Below are 18,733 nucleotides of genomic sequence, written 5' to 3'. Positions count from 1 at the left end.
CTTCACTTAGAGACATCAAAAATCCCAAAACATCCAGCCGCACCATCCACCTGCTTTATACTTCAATTCCCTCAGACTCTGCGTGGAGGTTCAAGGCCGTACTTCCCTAAATGAAAAGTTGAAAAAAGTATTTATTTTTTATTATTCCATTCAAAGTTCTCGGTTGACCATGACGGTCCCCGTGCTGAATTATTTAAGGGGGAGTTTACTTCTAGTCCTTTCATGAGACAATCATCCCCTGGGGAATAAACATCAAAGAATTATTTTGCTGTTTATCGCAACGCCGTAACAGAAGAGCTTGTTCGTTTTATTTAGCAAACTGAGTTAATATTACCGCTTTATACCCAAATAGATTAAGCAACGCAGCGGTAAAAATAAACCACACTATTTCACGTTAGCTATGTATTAAAACCTGCCTAGCTCCCTGCAGCGGTGCCTTAAACAGGAAATACTAATTGAATTATGTTCTGCATCAGTGTGATAAAATGGAGGTAGAAGTCATTCATTGGGTCATACGGTTTAAATAATCTATGGCCTTTTTTGAGCAATGCCAAATATTGCCACTAGAGGCGCCTGTGAGATAATTACAGTAGAACACTCTCTAACAGTGAGTTTATTCTGTTTTAGAACTTTCAATATGTCTTACTATCTGAATCTGTGCCTCTAACAAAAACCATTAAACAAAAGCAAACTGAGATTCGATGAATAAAACGAAATGCCCTTAATGACTAAAGATTTAATGTTCAGAATATATAAATAATTCAGGTTTCAGAGAGCACACCTTGATGTAATGTGCTTTTCACATATGACACTAATAATCATACAGTTGGCACTGTTTCCCACAGTGTCTGACCATCCACTCTTCTACAAACACTCACACTCCGGTACGACCTCCTGTACCTGGCTCAATCTGCTCAGGTAAATCCAGGCTCCATTCTTCGCTCTCTCCTCTGTCTGTACATCGCCTGTTCACATGCTAAAAGATTCCTTTGGCTTTCAGCATAGTCAGTCCTACTTTTTTGCATAAAAAAAGATCTAAGACATATACAGTTACTAAAAAAAACAACAAATATTTAAATCCGCTACCGGACAAAAATCCAAAACGTATACAAAATAATTATCTTATTTCTAGTTTTGTTTTGTTGTTCCCTCCACCATAATCACTGGATTTTACAATTTAATAATGGAATGATAAACACTATGAATATATATATATATATATATATATATATATATATATATATATATATATATCCCTTATCAGTACCTTATTTATCTCACATTTTCTCATGGCACGGTGCACCCTTCTCTTAACCCCTTGGTGACGAGATTGTTTTTTTTATTTTGTTACCGTTAAGGACCAGGGCTGGTTTTACATTTCTGCTGTGTTTTGTTCTGAATTTAGAAATACCCAATGTTAGCAAGTTCTTAACTTTTTTTTTTTTTTTATTCTTTATTTTGTTAAGGCATATATAAAGGGTACAAAATGAAGAAAAGGGAAATGCAGGGGTGTTCCACATTTATGGATTAGTACAGAGATATTGTCATTAATTACATTTCCAGGTAGTAAGTGCCTCATTTTTCTTTTTATATGGCATTCAATATGAACAGGAACGTTATTCAAACAGTATAAATCAACGTAAAGCATGATGTCAGAAAGTAGTGTATTAAACTGTTGAGTGACAATTTAGTGATGGAGCGTCGACGTTAATACTTAACAAGAAGTAACCCAATTAGGCTAGTGGTTTTAAGCAGAGGTATACCATAACGTCTTGTTATGTGGTGTATGTGTAAAGGGCTTCCGTGGCAGTCAAGATATGGTGAGTGGGTTCCTGGTGGTGCCTTATCAGGGGTCGGCTGCCTTCGTGGGTCGTATCGTCTAGCCACCCATGAGGGGTTGAAGGGTGGGTAAGTCAGTGGTGCAGTGTGTTTGTAGGCGTGTGCCTCTTAGGTAGGTAGTTGGTGAGGGGCAGTGGCAGAGGCCCCTGTCGTTCTTGTGTTCCCCTAACCTATGGGGAGACGGGGGGGGGGGGGGAGATTGTGGTTAGAATTAACGGGTTCGTCTGTTCGTGTGTCAGCATTAGTGGAATATCTGGCGGTATGCGCCATGAAACATAAAACACAAAGTGAAAACATGAAATTAAACCAAAACTAGGTACATTAGAAAAGAGAGAAGAACATGGAATATTCAATTGCTACAGTCCGCTTTGCAGGGTGCCACTATATTGTGGCTCGGTGGTAGATAATTCTTTCTTTGCCGCCAACATTGGGGAGGTGCACTGAAGTAGTGCCGGTCAAGCTGCGATTAAGTCACTGAGTCTTGATCCTGAGATGGGTTGCGATTCCGAGCTGGAACAAAGGGTGTCACATTGGGTATGTCCCATTGGTGATGTGTTGCCGGTCTCGGTGGAGTTCCAGCGCCTCTCATCAGGTCCAGGGCTGTGAAAAAGGTGGGGGCATCCATTGGAGAAGACGCTGTGTGCACCTTTCCGTCTTTGATGACCGTAAGGGTTCGGGACGCCGACCAGCGGTAGGCCACGCCAGCCTCTCGCAACTTAGTTGTAATAGGTTGCATGGTTTTTCTCCAGTGAAGTGTTGCCCTGGTGACATCCTGGTAAAATGTCAGCTGGTGTGATTCAAAGTCCATGGGGGCCCGTTCTTGGAACGCCTTCATGAGCTTTTGTTTGTCTGTAACGGTTTGGCATTTGAGAATAATATCCCTGGGCAGGCTCGTTGGGGTGCGTTGTGGTCTATTGACCCTGTAAGCTCCGTCCAGCGGGATTTGTTTAGCTTGTTTGGCGGGTAGGGATGAGGCCATCAGCCGCCTAAGGAAGTGTGGCAGTTCCTCCGCGGACACCGCATCGGAGACTCCGCGGATTTTTATGTGTTTGCGCCTACTCCTGTCATCCAGGGTGTCCACTCTGTGCGTCAGAGAGGAGTGCAGAGTTCTCATTTGTTGCACAGTGTCCCCTAGGGCTGCCAGGCTCTGCTTGAGATTGATCACGTCTTCCTCCGTGGCTTGTACACGGTCAGTGACCGCTTGTACTTCAGTTTTGACTAGGGCGATGTCTGTGTCAAATAGTAGCTTGATTCTATCATAAAGGTCTGCAATGTCCTTTTTAGTAGCGTGTGCTGGGCTTGGGGACTCTGTTACGACGGCTGTCGCTGTGTCTGGGTTCTTGCTGCCTTTCCCGTTCCCCCCTTCAGGCTCCATGGTGTCTGGGACGGCTGGGGGTGGTGAGAGTTCTGTTGTTTTGGGCCTGGAGCATTTGAGGAGCGTCCCTATATCTCTCGCCTCTGGAATGGGTGCCCCTGTCTGTTTCTGTGTTTTTCGACCCATGATTGGAGTGTCAGGGTCGTTTTGGTAGGGGTGTAAATACTCACTCCAGTCCGCGAGGAGCTCGGCGTGGTAAGTTGCGGCCTTTAGGCTTTCAGACCGGAGCTTCTGCCGGGTCTTGCGGGGTGGAGCTGAGGCGGATCCGAACCGGAATGGCATGGGTCGATGCAGCAGGGGTTCCCCTTCCCGCTGTAAGTGTTTGTAGTCGGCGGCTTGAAGTTAATTTCGCCGTTTTTAGGCAATTCTTAGCGGAGCTGTCTGTAATGGCGTCTAGGCTGTAGCGGTGCCAGGCCACGCCCCCCTTAACTTTTTTTTTTGCAAGTTATAGGGGAATGGTTCCCAAACTTTAGGTTTAATGTGCCCTTAATATTTCAGTATTTTTCCAAGGCACACCAAGTCAACATTTCTAGGTTGCGTATCTATACAGCGCTGCAACATTTACTGGCACTATAGTGTAATGTATAGTGTTGGTGTTTGAAGGGGGCCTTGTATATAGTTATTGTGTTTTAATACAGTAGTGTATTTGTATGTAATGTTTGCGTTTGATTGCAGGTGTGTCTGAATGTAATGTTCACTTTTAAACATGGATGTACATTTGTGTGAAGTATCTGAGTTAGATTGCAGGAGTGTGCTTGTATTTGACTGCTTGGATGTACACTATCACATACATACATACATACATACATACACACAGATATTCACGCACATTAACACACAGATGCATATAAATACACCAACACATACACACAACTTCACATAGACACCAACACATACACACCGACATATACACACGCACCCTGACACACACACACAAACATTGATACACACACTGACATAAAAACACACCCTGACACACAGACAAACATACACAGATGTGTGCGCAGACACAGAAACACAGACTTATATATACACACACACACACACACACACACAGATGCACACCCTGACACACACACTCATACAGTCAGGGTCTTACCTGAGTTGGGAGTCTGTAGCGCAGATATGTTGCTCACCCTTGCAGATAGCCACAGGCCAAGGTGGTCAGGTAAGAATTCCCCCTGGCCTGTGGGTCTGTGCACAGGGGCTGTGCAGGATAAAGTACCAATACGCAGTACAGGCAAGGACTGAACCTGCAGGATTGTCGAGGGATAGCCGAGGTCAAAGGATGCAAGAGGACAGGAACAACGAGGAGTAGCCAAAGTCAAGGGATGCCAGAGGTCAGAGTAAACGTAGTCAGAAGCCGGGGTCAATAATATGAAGCAGATGAAACAACAGGCACACTGGTACAAAACAGGATCAAAGACTTGATTCTGAGCTGAGTTTAAATACCCTGCTGATGACTGATCAGGGTCAGGTGAAGCACAGCCAAGTCAAAGTGCAGCCCCCAGTGTAGAAGACATGCCAGGATGAACCAGACCAGAATCAGTAGTCACTGTATAAAGCTGCTGTGGCTCAGAGGTAGAAAGCAGGACATGGACTGAGAAGTTCCCTGGTTCAAGTCCCCTGTTGGGAACTCCAGGAGTGACAACGTCTGGCTGTCTGTCTGCCACGGTGAAAACCGTGACACATACTCTCACACACACACACTTATATTCAAACTCATACAAGTGATTTTTTTTTTTTTTTATATCAACAGCCACCCTCCTTTCAGCTTATCTTATGTGCCAGGAGGATGGCTTGGAGTCCTGCTGCTGTGGGAGTGAGAGGCTTGGAACTCTTCATGCTCTTCTCCCCTCACGTTGTGGCTGCCTCCTCCCACGCTGCCTCCCTGCAGGATGCTGGGAGGAAGTGACAGGCTGTCATTTCCTGCCAGCCGGCCGACATTACAGGGTCTGGTCGCGGTCTTAAAGGACCACAGCACCCGACCGGGCCCCTGTTCAGCAGTAATGTTTCCCTGGTGCTATAATCATAGCTCTGGGTAAACATTATGCGTGCCCTGGTGTGCAAGTCCTGGCACCCTGGCACACAGTTTGGGAACTGCTGTTATAGGGCAATAAGTACAAGTAGCACTTTGCTATTTCCAAACCATTTTAAAAAAAAATTAACGAAAGTTATAACGCTGATATCTGTCAGGAATTCCTGAATAACCATGTATATATTTTTTAAAAGAAGACAACCCAAGGTAAAGTCAAAGATATTTTGACTTTTTTCATACAACCATTTTAGCAAATTAAAAAAATAAACAAGAGAAAAATAGGTAGCAAGAGAGGTGAGAACGGGCAACAGCTCAATTAGCCTGCCCTTCGGTGGGTCCCCGCTCAGATCTCAAGCTGGTTTTAGCTCAACTTGTGCCATTACAGAGAGAACATCTCTGAAGCATATTTTCATATTTACACAGACATTTGTGTGTGATTTAGGGGAGCCTGTTGTTGTTTACTGCTAGAAGGAGGGCAGGGGGAGGGCTATAGTGGATGCAGGGGACATGGGGTGGCAGTGGTGGCAGGGGGATAAAGACTGAAGTGGGTGCTGGGGGCATAGGAGCATAGGTTATAGGGGCTGTAGTGCGGGCAGGCGGTAATAGGGGCTATAGTGGGGGTAAGGGGAAATTAATTTTGATCTGGAGCTGAAACTGTTAAAAAGTTGCATTCCGGGGTTTGCTTTTGTGAACAACAAAAAAGCGTTGTGGGTTGCAATCTGCATTAAGTAAATTGCAACCTTTTTGTACCAGGCCCTTGTCTTACGTATAATTAGGTAGGCAGCTGACCTGCCAGATCAACCCCACCCATATGCCGGTTATAGGCCTTGATGCACACTGGCTTTCTTGTGCTCTGCCAAGTACAGAGACCTCCACAGTCCTCTAAGTGTGGATGGTGGTAAGAAGGTACACATCCTTCTTGTCTCTGTACTTAAAGGAACTCTACAGTGCCAGGAAAACAAACTGTACTGCAGGTCCCCTCTCCCTCCCACCCCCCTTCCCAAGTTGCTGAAGGGGTTAAAACCCCTTCAGTGACTTACCTGTATCCAGCGCCGATGTCCCTCAGTGCTTGGTCAGGGTCCGCCCACGCTCCTCCCCCGCCGACGTCATCCGGCGGGGGAGACCTAATGCATTAGACCTCCCCATAGGAAAGCATTGAAAAATGCTGCCAATGCTTTCCTATGGGGATTTCAGCGATGCTGGAGGTCCTCACATAGCGTGAGGACGTCTAGCGATGCTATAGCACACTTTTCATGTGCTATACACACGGAAGTGCCGTCTAGTGACTGTCTGGTAGACAGCCACTAGGGGAGGAGTTAACCCTGCAAGGTAAATATTGCAGTTTATGAAAACTGCACTAATTACACTTGCAGGGTTAAGAGTAGTGGGAGTTGGCACCCAGACCCCTCCAATGGGCAGAAGTGGTCTGGGTGCCTGGAGTGTCCCTTTAAAGGGACTCTCCAGTACCAGGAAAACATATCAGTTTTCCTGGCACTACAGGACCCTGCAATGCCCCTCCCACCCCACATCCCATGTCCCTTCAGTGGCTTACCTGAATGTCCCTCGGCGCTGGGATCAGACTTCGCCCACTGACTGACGTCGGCAAGGGAGACCCTGGCTGTGCGCGCATTAGACCTCCTCATAGGAAAGCATTATTCAATGCTTTCCTATGGGGATTCCGGCGATGCTGAAAGGTCCTCATGCATAGCGTGAGGATGTTCAGCATCATTTATTGGGCAATAAGACTCAGTGCATCGACCCCTCGAGCCACTCGGCACACAGGCAGAGCCTCAGCCAGATTGTTTCCGATGCTCTGCGACACTGCTAGCCCCACGTGGGGCAACCCGGAAGTGATCAATACCCTTAGAGCAGCTGGAAGGACTTTTTTGTCAGATGTACCTAGTATGTGCACGGTCCTTAAGGGGTTAAAAGGACACACCACTGCCCAGCAAAACACTATTTAGTAGATACACCCCAAATGAAAACATACATTTATTTAATTCTGCATTTTTTATCATTGGGCTACATCTAGAAACAGCTTGTAAAAGCTTTTGTTGCAAATATGCTTCTTATTATTGAATCATATATGTTGTCTGAACACATTATCTAAATCGATATATATGGCAACATCTGGATTCTATTACCATCAGTATGCCTGTTACTAACATACTCTATAGCTGGGAATATATGTGAGAATGCAATCACAAAAAAAAAAAAAAAAAAAAGGGGGAGGAGTCCTGATAGGTGACTTCGGGAATTACGGCCGCGCCCCCCTGGTCAGGGTAAGGCACGTATTGGCTGATCCACCTATAACATTTGGTATATAAAGGACTACCTGAGCAGTCTCTCTTTTGCCTCTGACGAAGGTGCACTAAGAAGCACTGAAACGCGTGTCAGACGTTTATTTGTCTCTTTTAGACTCACTTTTTTGCTCACATTATGTCACTATAATTATTTCACTTACTATGTGTTTTCTGTCTAATAGATAGATTTCTTTTCTCTACCACTCAGAGGCTAATATACGTAACTGGATATGATACTGAATATACTTACTTACTGGATACATTGTGTCCTTTAGGCAGCATTCATTCTCACAGCTGTGCCCACATTTATGTATTGTTTCCTTCTATCTGCTCTGTATACTATCCTGTTTATAGATATGCCGTGGGCATTCTAAGCTCCACGATATCTATTATTCGTTTTTCATCTTCTTTACCTCTGTATATGAGTATTCTTTATACATATTTCACCACATTCCTCTATTTAATATTTTTTGTTTATATGGACATTTTGAGATTACTGTATTTGTCCATATATTCACTAGGAATGTTGCTGGTGAGATATATGTGTTTGACTCTTTGATATATATTTTTTTGTTTTTGTGGTAGAATTAGATTGTGTATATATACATATCTGTCACTTGCCCCTTTTACCTTTCTATACTGGGTATACCTATTGTATATATCTATGACAGTATCTAGCCTGATTTATTAAAGCTTTGTTTGGACTGTCTTTGTACTATATGTAGAGATTTGGGGCTCTAGACATTCTCTATCTATTTTTTATCATAATATCCAGCATTATTCAGTATTTTTCATCTCATGTGAGACTACTTTAATCTTTCCAGTAATACTCAGTTCTGTGCATCTGTTTGTTACAGCTGTATATTTCTGAGTGTGTGCTATTTTTTCTTGTTTGTTTATACTATTTGGGGTTAGGCCCCTGGAGACCCCTGGAGTCTCCATTAGGTACTGGGTAGGTTTGGACTCTGTCATTGATGCCTATTTATTTGGACGTTATATGATAGAGGCTTGCCTCCCCTGTTCACAGCTTGTAAAAGCTGCAGATCTCTTGCCTGCAACCTTTACAAATAGTGATGTCCCGAATGGTTCGCTGGCGAATAGTTCCTGGCGAACATAGCTTGTTCGCGTTAGCCGCGGATGGCGAACATATGTGATGTTCGGTCCGCTCCCTATTCGTCATCACTGAGTAAACTTTGACCCTGTACCTCACAGTCAGCAGACACATTCCAGCCAATCAGCAACAGACCCTCCCTCCCAGAGCCTCCCACCTCCTAGACAGCATACAATTTAGATTAATTCTGAAGCTGCATTCATTTTTTTTTTGTTTGTTTTTTTATAAAAAAAAATGTGTTTGTATTTATTATACATTATCCCCCCATATCCAGTAACCTGCGTTTATTATACATTATCCCCCCATATCCAGTAACCTGTGTTTATTATACATTATCCCCATATCCAGTAACCTGTGTTTATTATACATTATCCCCCCACAACCAGTAACCAGTGTTTATTATACATTATCCTCCCATAGCCAGTAACCTGTGTTTATTATACATTATCCCCCCATATCCAGTAACCTGTGTTTATTATACATTATCCCCATATCCAGTAACCTGTGTTTATTATACATTATCCCCCCACAACCAGTAACCAGTGTTTATTATACATTATCCCCCCATAGCCAGTAACCTGTGTTTATTATACATTATCCCCCCATATCCAGTAACCTGTGTTTATTATACATTATCCCCATATCCAGTAACCTGTGTTTATTATACATTATCCCCCCACAACCAGTAACCAGTGTTTATTATACATTATCCTCCCATAGCCAGTAACCTGTGTTTATTATACATTATCCTCCCATAGCCAGTATCCTGTGTTTATTATACATTATCCCCCATATCCAGTAACCTGTGTTTATTATACATTATCCCCCCATAGCCAGTAACCTGTGTTTATTATACATTATCCCCCCACAACCAGTAACCTGTGTTTATTATACATTATCCTCCCATAGCCAGTAACCTGTGTTTATTATACATTATCCCTCCATAGCCAGTAACCTGTGTTTATTATACATTATCCCCCCCATAGCCAGTAACCTGAGTTTATTATACATTATCCCCCCTAGCCAGTAACCTGTGTTTATTATACATTATCCTCCCATAGCCAGTAACCTGTGTTTATTATACATTATCCCCCATAGCCAGTAACCTGTGTGTATTATACATTATCCCCCATAGCCAGTAACCTGTGTTTATTATACATTATCCCCCCCATAGCCAGTAACCTGAGTTTATTATACATTATCCCCCCAGCCAGTAACCTGTGTTTATTATACATTATCCTCCCATAGCCAGTAACCTGTGTTTATTATACATTATCCCCCATAGCCAGTAACCTGTGTGTATTATACATTATCCCCCATAGCCAGTAACCTGTGTTTATTATACATTATCCCCCCATAGCCAGTAACCTGTGTTTATTATACATTATCCCCCATAGCCAGTAACCTGTGTTTATTATACATTATCCCTCCATAGCCAGTAACCTGTGTTTATTATACATTATCCCTCCATAGCCAGTAACCTGTGTTTATTATAAATTATCCTCCCATAGCCAGTAACCTGTGTTTATTATATATTATCCCCCATAGCCAGTAACTTGTGTTTATTATACATTATCCCCCATAGCCAGTAACCTGTGTTTATTATACATTATCCTCCTGTGGCAGAAGCAGCCACCAGAAACCCGTATTTACCATGTTATTTGTCCCTGTCAATGTATCTTGTATATTATGCCAGCATGTTAAAGAAGAATCCATGTGCACATACCGTTATTGGGTCCGTGGGTGGCCGCCGTTCGCCTAATCTCCACGTGGCGGCGGCCATCTTAACTGCCGAACAGCGGTGTTTGGTCGTCGAGCGTCTGGAACTAAAATCGGACGCTCGACTACCCAGACACCGCTCAGACCTCCAGGATCACCAAATCATATGATCCAAACTGCCGAACGGCCCGCCGTTCGGTAGTTTGCATTCCCCAGTCTAGGGGATTCATCCGAACCAAAGATTGGGGTCGGATGGCTGAGCTGTTCGGCACTTTCTATGCAGTGAAGTAGACCGACTACAGGGCCAGAATCTATGGAGCCGTTTTCGGCTACTGTGTCCCTGCAGTCGGTCAAATCTTTACATACCTGTAACTCCCGAACCCCTGGTCTGATCTGGGTGAAATTTGAATATGTTACTCACCCAGAGCAGACCTACCAGGGGACCCCCCGTTTATCCTCGTACCCCCCGTATTTAGGGGTCATTCAGAAACTGGGGAAAACTCGGTTCCCTCTAATTAATTTACCTGCTAATCTAAGGGGAGGAGAGGGAGGGGAGGTGATTGTGAGGTGATTGGTTGTTTTGAGTTACCTCCCTTGCATGGGAAAAAGCCATAAAAGAAATTGTGTGAATAAAGCTGACAGTTGACCTCCAAGCTATGTGTCGTCTAGTTCTTGGAGGGAAGGGATTGTAACCACGCTACCCGTTTGATACCTGTATTGGATTGCTGTTCCTGTCTACCAGCGGAGCTACCTTGGATCATACCTCTACTCCGCTACAATTGGTGGCAAGCGACGGGATCGTACTACACAGCAAGAGGCATTCAGCAGGAATTAAAAAGGACTGAATGGAAACGGATTATACCCTCTTGAAACGGGACACGCTAAAAGAGTTACTGGAAGCGAGAGGGAGGATAGCAAGCAACAAAACAAAGGCTATCCTAATCGCAGAACTCATGGAAGGAGACAGAGTCGCAGCTGCTGCAGCACCTCCAAGGGAGGGGGAAGAAACTGAATTTACCAGAGAATATCGGGCCAGGATGGCTCTATTCTCACCAGCCATGGCAGCACAGAAAGCAGACCAGGTGTACAACGATGTACAGGCTCTCTTTATGCAGCGATCAGCGCAGGGAAGCGCAACAGCGGCCCCCACCCCGCCAGCGAAAGCTAAAATACCGTACCAGGTATTCAAAGCATTTAATGATACCGAGGGGGACATTGATGGCTATTTACAGAACTTTGAACTTTTGTGCCAGCTACATGCCATTAGCACTGAAGAACAAGTACGAGTGCTAGCGGGTAACCTATCCGGCCGCGCAGCAGATGCCTACCGAGCTATGCCGGCAGAGGATATCAGGGACTATCAAAAGGTAAAACAAACCTTGCTCGCACGGTATGCCCTTACACCTGAAGCATACCGAACACAGTTCCGGGAATTACCCAAATCAGAAAAAGACTCACATGCAGAATTTGCACACCGCCTACAACGGGCAGCTGACGGGTGGCTTGAGGCAGCCAAAGCCGTCACGGCCCAAGAGATCAAGCAATTGATGATGCTGGAGCAGTTCTACCGACGTTTGTCTCCACAGTTACAGATCTGGGTAAGAGAACGTAAGCCCCGTACTCTGCATGAGGCCGCTCAACTAGCAGATGAGCATCAGGACTCCCAACGGGAACAGCATGTCTCCAGTAGAGTGCAATCTACGCCAGCTGTTCCCCAGCTTACCCCAGTAAATCCGCCCCGACCAGGGGGGACCTACCAGTCTCAAACCCCCCGGTACAACAACCGGGCATCTGTCCGGTGCCATGCATGTAACCAGCTGGGTCACATGCAACGAGACTGTCCCCAAAACCGGGCCAGACCAGCCTGGACCCCTCAACGACCACCAACCACCCCCCGAGCCGCGGTACACTGCTATCAGGGCAGGCCCTGGGCTCAACCTTTCACCTCTACCCAAATAGCAGAACCCTTGGGCACCCTCCATGAGGTAAACCCGGTCCAGGCGGCCTCAGACAACCGCCAGGGCCACCGACAAGTGGTCCATGTGGAGGGCAAGCGGCTGGAGGGGTTAAGAGATTCTGGGGCCACCATCACTCTGGTACGGAACCATTTAGTGGCCCCGAACCATCTCACTGGGGAGTGCATTGCAGTTCGAGTGGCAGGGGGAGCTATCTACAAGGTACCCACTGCTCAACTACATTTGGACTGGGGAGCGGGGGCAGGACAAATTGAAGTGGGGATGATGCAGGACCTACCTGCCGATGTGATTTTGGGGAACGATTTGGGGGAGCTAACTTCCGCGTTTGTTACCCGGCCTCCTCCACAGGAAGCTTACCCGGTCGTCACCCGCCAACAGGCTCGCACCACGGCACCCCACCTTGACTCTGAGGCTCAGGTAAGCACAAACCCCCCTGATCACACTGTATTACCCTGGGCTGCCCCATTAGAATTTGGTAGCGAGGTCGCCCTGGACCCGTCCCTACAGGTTTACAAGGACAGGATAGATAAAGACCAGACTGGCAGAGAGGGGGAGAGATATGCTTGGGATAAGGGGTTATTATACCGGTATGCAGAAAAAGTAGTAGCCGGGTCAATTCCTGTACCCATTAAACAGTTAATTGTGCCTCGAAAGTATCGACAAGAGTTAATGCGAATCGCCCACGACATTCCCATGTCCGGACACCTAGGGATCAGCCGAACCAAACATCGGCTGCTACAGAACTTCTTCTGGCCAGGGATATCACAGGATATTAAGCAATACTGTAATACTTGCGATACCTGTCAGAGAGTGGGAAAGCGGGGGGACCGATACAAGGCCAAACTACACACCCTGCCCATTATTGAAGAACCCTTTAGCCGAGTAGCGGTAGACATTATCGGACCACTGAGACAAAAAAGCCCGTCTGGTAAGAAATACATATTGACCGTGGTAGATTATGCCACTAGATACCCCGAAGCAGTAGCCCTAACGAATGTACACGCAGAGACCATAGTAGACGCCCTCATGCGTATCTTTACCCGTATGGGGATCCCCCGGGAGATCATTTCAGATCAGGGTACCCAATTCACGGCCGAGGTCACGCAACAGCTTTGGAAAGTATGCGGGGTCCGAGCTATCCTTAATTCCCCATACCACCCCCAGTCCAATGGCCTCTGCGAACGGTTTAATGGGACCTTAAAACAAATGATCCGCACGTTCGTAGTGAACTCAGAAGAACTGGGAGCGGTTCTTACCCCATCTCCTGTTCGCCTACCGAGAGGTGCCCCAAGAGTCCACTGGGTTCTCTCCCTTCGAACTGTTGTTCGGAAGGAGGGTAAGGGGACCCCTAGACCTAATAAGGGAACACTGGGAGGGGGGGACGACCATTGACGGCACCCCTATCGTACCCTATGTGTTGGAGTTTCGGAACCGCCTGGAGGAATTGACCCGAGCTGTGCGCAACAACCTCCAGGCGGCCCAGACACGCCAGCGCCACTGGTATGATAAGGGAGCCAGGGACCGCAGCTTTCAGGTCGGCCAGAAAGTACTAGTCTTACGCCCCATCCCTACTGACAAGCTGCAGGCTTCCTGGCGGGGCCCATTCAAGGTGGTAGAGCAGGTCTGCGATACCACCTATATAATCGGCCCCTGCGCCGGGACCGGGGACCGACGCATGTTCCATGTGAACATGCTGAAACCCTACCACGAGCGCACAGAGGAAGTATCCGCCATCTGCGCCTCGGCTGCAGAGGACACAGATAACCTACCCCTCCCTGACATGCTGGCCCGAGAAACGCTACAAGAGGATCTCGCAGCCGTACAGCTAGGAGACCGCTTGAATCCCCAGGAAAAAGCTCAGGCCCAAAGTTTAATTAGGGAAAAAGGAGCCACTTTTTCCAACCTCCCGGGATATACCCCGTTAGCTACCCATCGGGTAGAAACCCTAGATCCGGTCCCACTCCGTCAACCGCCCTACCGCATTCCCGAAGCAGTGAGGGGGAACATGTACAAGGAACTGAAGGAAATGTTGCAGTTAGGGGTAATTGAGCATTCAGATAGCCCCTGGGCATTCCCCGTAGTACTCGTGCCGAAGCGGGATGGAACTACCCGCTTCTGTGTAGATTACCGGAGGCTCAATGATAAAACCATATACGATGCCTATCCCATGCCCCGGATAGACGAGCTATTAGACAAAATGGCTAGGGGGAAATACTTAACCACCATTGATCTTTGTAAAGGATATTGGCAAATTCCTCTAGCCGAGGACGCCATTCCCAAGTCGGCCTTCGTCACCCCATTTGGCCTGTACCAATTCCGGGTCATGCCATTTGGGATGAAGAACGCCCCGGCCACCTTCCAGAGGATGGTGGACCGACTATTGGACGGGTTTCAGGAGTACGCTTGCACCTATCTAGACGACATAGCCATCTTTAGTTACTCCTGGGCCGATCATTTAGACCATATCGGAGCAGTGCTAGACCGCATCAGGGAAGCCGGACTGACCCTCAAGCCCAGTAAATGCCATATAGGGATGGCCGAGGTCCAATACCTCGGACACCGAGTAGGCAGCGGCCACCAAAAACCCGAACCAGCCAAAATAGAGGCCGTAGCTAAATGGCCAACCCCCCGCACTAAAACCCAGGTACTAGCCTTTTTGGGGACGGCAGGATATTACCGAAAGTTTGTACCTAACTACAGCGCCCTAGCCAAGCCCCTTACCGACTTAACCCGCAAAAACCTTCCCAAATTAGTAGTATGGGCCCCAGAGTGTGAACAGGCCTTCCAACTCCTAAAAAATGCCTTTGTTAATGCCCCTGTGTTGGCTGCTCCCGATCCGACTAAACGCTTTCTCGTCCATACAGACGCTTCAATGTTCGGATTGGGAGCAGTACTGAGCCAGATCGGAGCCGATGGCGGTGAACACCCCGTAGCTTACCTCAGCCGAAAACTTTTACCCAGAGAAGTAAGCTACGCCGCCATCGAAAAGGAATGCCTTGCCGTGGTGTGGGCCCTCAAGAAACTACAGCCCTATTTGTATGGACAAACATTTTCCCTGCTCACAGATCACAACCCGTTGGTCTGGCTGAACCGGGTGTCAGGAGACAATGCCAGACTGCTGCGCTGGAGCTTAGCGCTTCAGCCCTTTGATTTCAATATCCAATATCGCCCGGGGAAGCTCAATGGAAATGCTGACGGGTTATCCCGACAAACGGAACTAGACAAGTGATCTGTGGGTACTCCTCCAGACATCCCCAAGCCGATCCGTTGGGATCAGACTGTGTATGCTGGCTTGGTTCTGGGGGAGCATTGTGGCAGAAGCAGCCACCAGAAACCCGTATTTACCATGTTATTTGTCCCTGTCAATGTATCTTGTATATTATGCCAGCATGTTAAAGAAGAATCCATGTGCACATACCGTTATTGGGTCCGTGGGTGGCCGCCGTTCGCCTAATCTCCACGTGGCGGCGGCCATCTTAACTGCCGAACAGCGGTGTTTGGTCGTCGAGCGTCTGGAACTAAAATCGGACGCTCGACTACCCAGACACCGCTCAGACCTCCAGGATCACCAAATCATATGATCCAAACTGCCGAACGGCCCGCCGTTCGGTAGTTTGCATTCCCCAGTCTAGGGGATTCATCCGAACCAAAGATTGGGGTCGGATGGCTGAGCTGTTCGGCACTTTCTATGCAGTGAAGTAGACCGACTACAGGGCCAGAATCTATGGAGCCGTTTTCGGCTACTGTGTCCCTGCAGTCGGTCAAATCTTTACATACCTGTAACTCCCGAACCCCTGGTCTGATCTGGGTGAAATTTGAATATGTTACTCACCCAGAGCAGACCTACCAGGGGACCCCTCGTTTATCCTCGTACCCCCCGTATTTAGGGGTCATTCAGAAACTGGGGAAAACTCGGTTCCCTCTAATTAATTTACCTGCTAATCTAAGGGGAGGAGAGGGAGGGGAGGTGATTGTGAGGTGATTGGTTGTTTTGAGTTACCTCCCTTGCATGGGAAAAAGCCATAAAAGAAATTGTGTGAATAAAGCTGACAGTTGACCTCCAAGCTATGTGTCGTCTAGTTCTTGGAGGGAAGGGATTGTAACCACGCTACCCGTTTGATACCTGTATTGGATTGCTGTTCCTGTCTACCAGCGGAGCTACCTTGGATCATACCTCTACTCCGCTACACCTCCCACAACCAGTAACCTGTGTTTATTATACATTATCCCCCCACAACCAGTAACCTGTGTTTATTATACATTATCCCCCCATAGCCAGTAACCTGTGTTTATTATACATTATCCCCCCATAGCCAGTAACCTGTGTTTATTATACATTATCCCCCCATAGCCAGTAACCTGTGTTTATTATACATTATCCCCCCATAGCCAGCAACCCGTGTTTATTATACATTATCCCCCATAGCCAGTAACCTGTGTTTATTATACATTATCCTCCCATAGCCAGTAACCTGAGTGTACTGTAGAGACACTGTGTGTAATACAGAGATACTGAGTGTAATATAGAGATACTGAGTGTAATACAGGGATACTGAGTGTAATACAGAGCTACTGAGTGTAATTCAGGGATACTGTGTGTAATATAGAGATACTGAGTGTAATACAGGGATACTGTGTGTAATATAGAGATACTGAGTGTAATACAGGGATACTGTGTGTAATACAGGGATACTGAGTGTAATATAGAGATACTGTGTGTAATACAGAGATACTGAGTGTAATACAGAGATACTGAGTGTAATACAGGGATACTGTGTGTAATACAGGGATACTGTGTGTAATATAGAGATACTGAGTGTAATACAGGGATACTGTGTGTAATCTAGAGATATGGTGTGTAATACAGAGATACTGAGTGTAATACAGGGATACAGTGTGTAATACAGAGATACTGAGTGTAATACAGGGATAATGTGTGTAATACAGGGATACTGAGTGTAATACAGAGATACTGTGTGTAATATAGATATACTGTGTGTAATACAGAGATACTGAGTGTGATACAGGGATAATGTGTGTAATATAGAGATACTGTGTGTAATACAGAGATGCTGAGTGTAATACAGGGATACAGTGTGTAATACAGGGAGACTGAGTGTAATACAGGGATACTGAGTGTAATACAGGGATACAGTGTGTAATACAGAGATACTGAGTGTAATACAGGGATACTGAGTGTAATACAGGGATACTGTGTGTAATATAGAGATACTGTGTGTAATATAGAGATACTGAGTGTAATACAGGGATACTGTGTGTAATACAGGGATACTGTGTGTAATACAGAGATAATGTGTGTAATACAGAGATACTGAGTGGAAAACAGAGATACTGTGTGGAATACAGAGATACTGTGTGGAATACAGAGATACTGAGTGTAATACAGGGATAATGTGTGTAATACAGGGATACTGTGTGTAATATAGAGATACTGTGTGTAATATAGAGATACTGGGTGTAATACAGGGATACTGTGTGTAATACATGGATAATGAGTGTAATATAGAGATACTGTCTGTAATACAGAGATACTCAGTGTAATACAGGGATACAGTGTGTAGTACAGGGATACAGTGTGTAATACAGAGATACTGAGTGTAATACAGGGATACTGTGTGTAATATAGAGATACTGTGTGTAATACAGGGATACTGAGTGTAATATAGAGATAATGTGTGTAATACAGAGATACTGAGTGTAATACAGGGATACTGTGTGTAATATAGATATACTGAGTGTAATACAGGGATACAGTGTGTAATACAGGGATACAGTGTGTAATATAGAGATACTGAGTGTAATACAGGGATACTGTGTGTAATATAGAGATACTGTGTGTAATACAGAAATACTGAGTGTAATACAGGGATACTGTGTGTAATACAGGGATACTGTGTGTAATATAGAGATACTGTGTGTAATATAGAGATACTGAGTGTAATACAGGGATACTGTGTGTAATACAGGGATACTGTGTGTAATACAGAGATAATGTGTGTAATACAGAGATACTGTGTGGAATACAGAGATACTGTGTGGAATACAGAGATACTGAGTGTAATACAGGGAGAATGTGTGTAATATAGAGATACTGTGTGTAATATAGAGATACTGGGTGTAATACAGGGATACTGTGTGTAATACATGGATAATGAGTGTAATATAGAGATACTGTCTGTAATACAGAGATACTCAGTGTAATACAGGGATACAGTGTGTAGTACAGGGATACAGTGTGTAATACAGAGATACTGAGTGTAATACAGGGATACTGTGTGTAATATAGAGATACTGTGTGTAATACAGGGATACTGAGTGTAATATAGAGATAATGTGTGTAATACAGAGATA

This window comes from Pelobates fuscus, chromosome 2, assembly GCF_036172605.1.
Source record: "Pelobates fuscus isolate aPelFus1 chromosome 2, aPelFus1.pri, whole genome shotgun sequence".
Lineage (NCBI taxonomy): Eukaryota > Metazoa > Chordata > Amphibia > Anura > Pelobatidae > Pelobates > Pelobates fuscus.
This window is presented reverse-complemented; position numbering follows the sequence as displayed.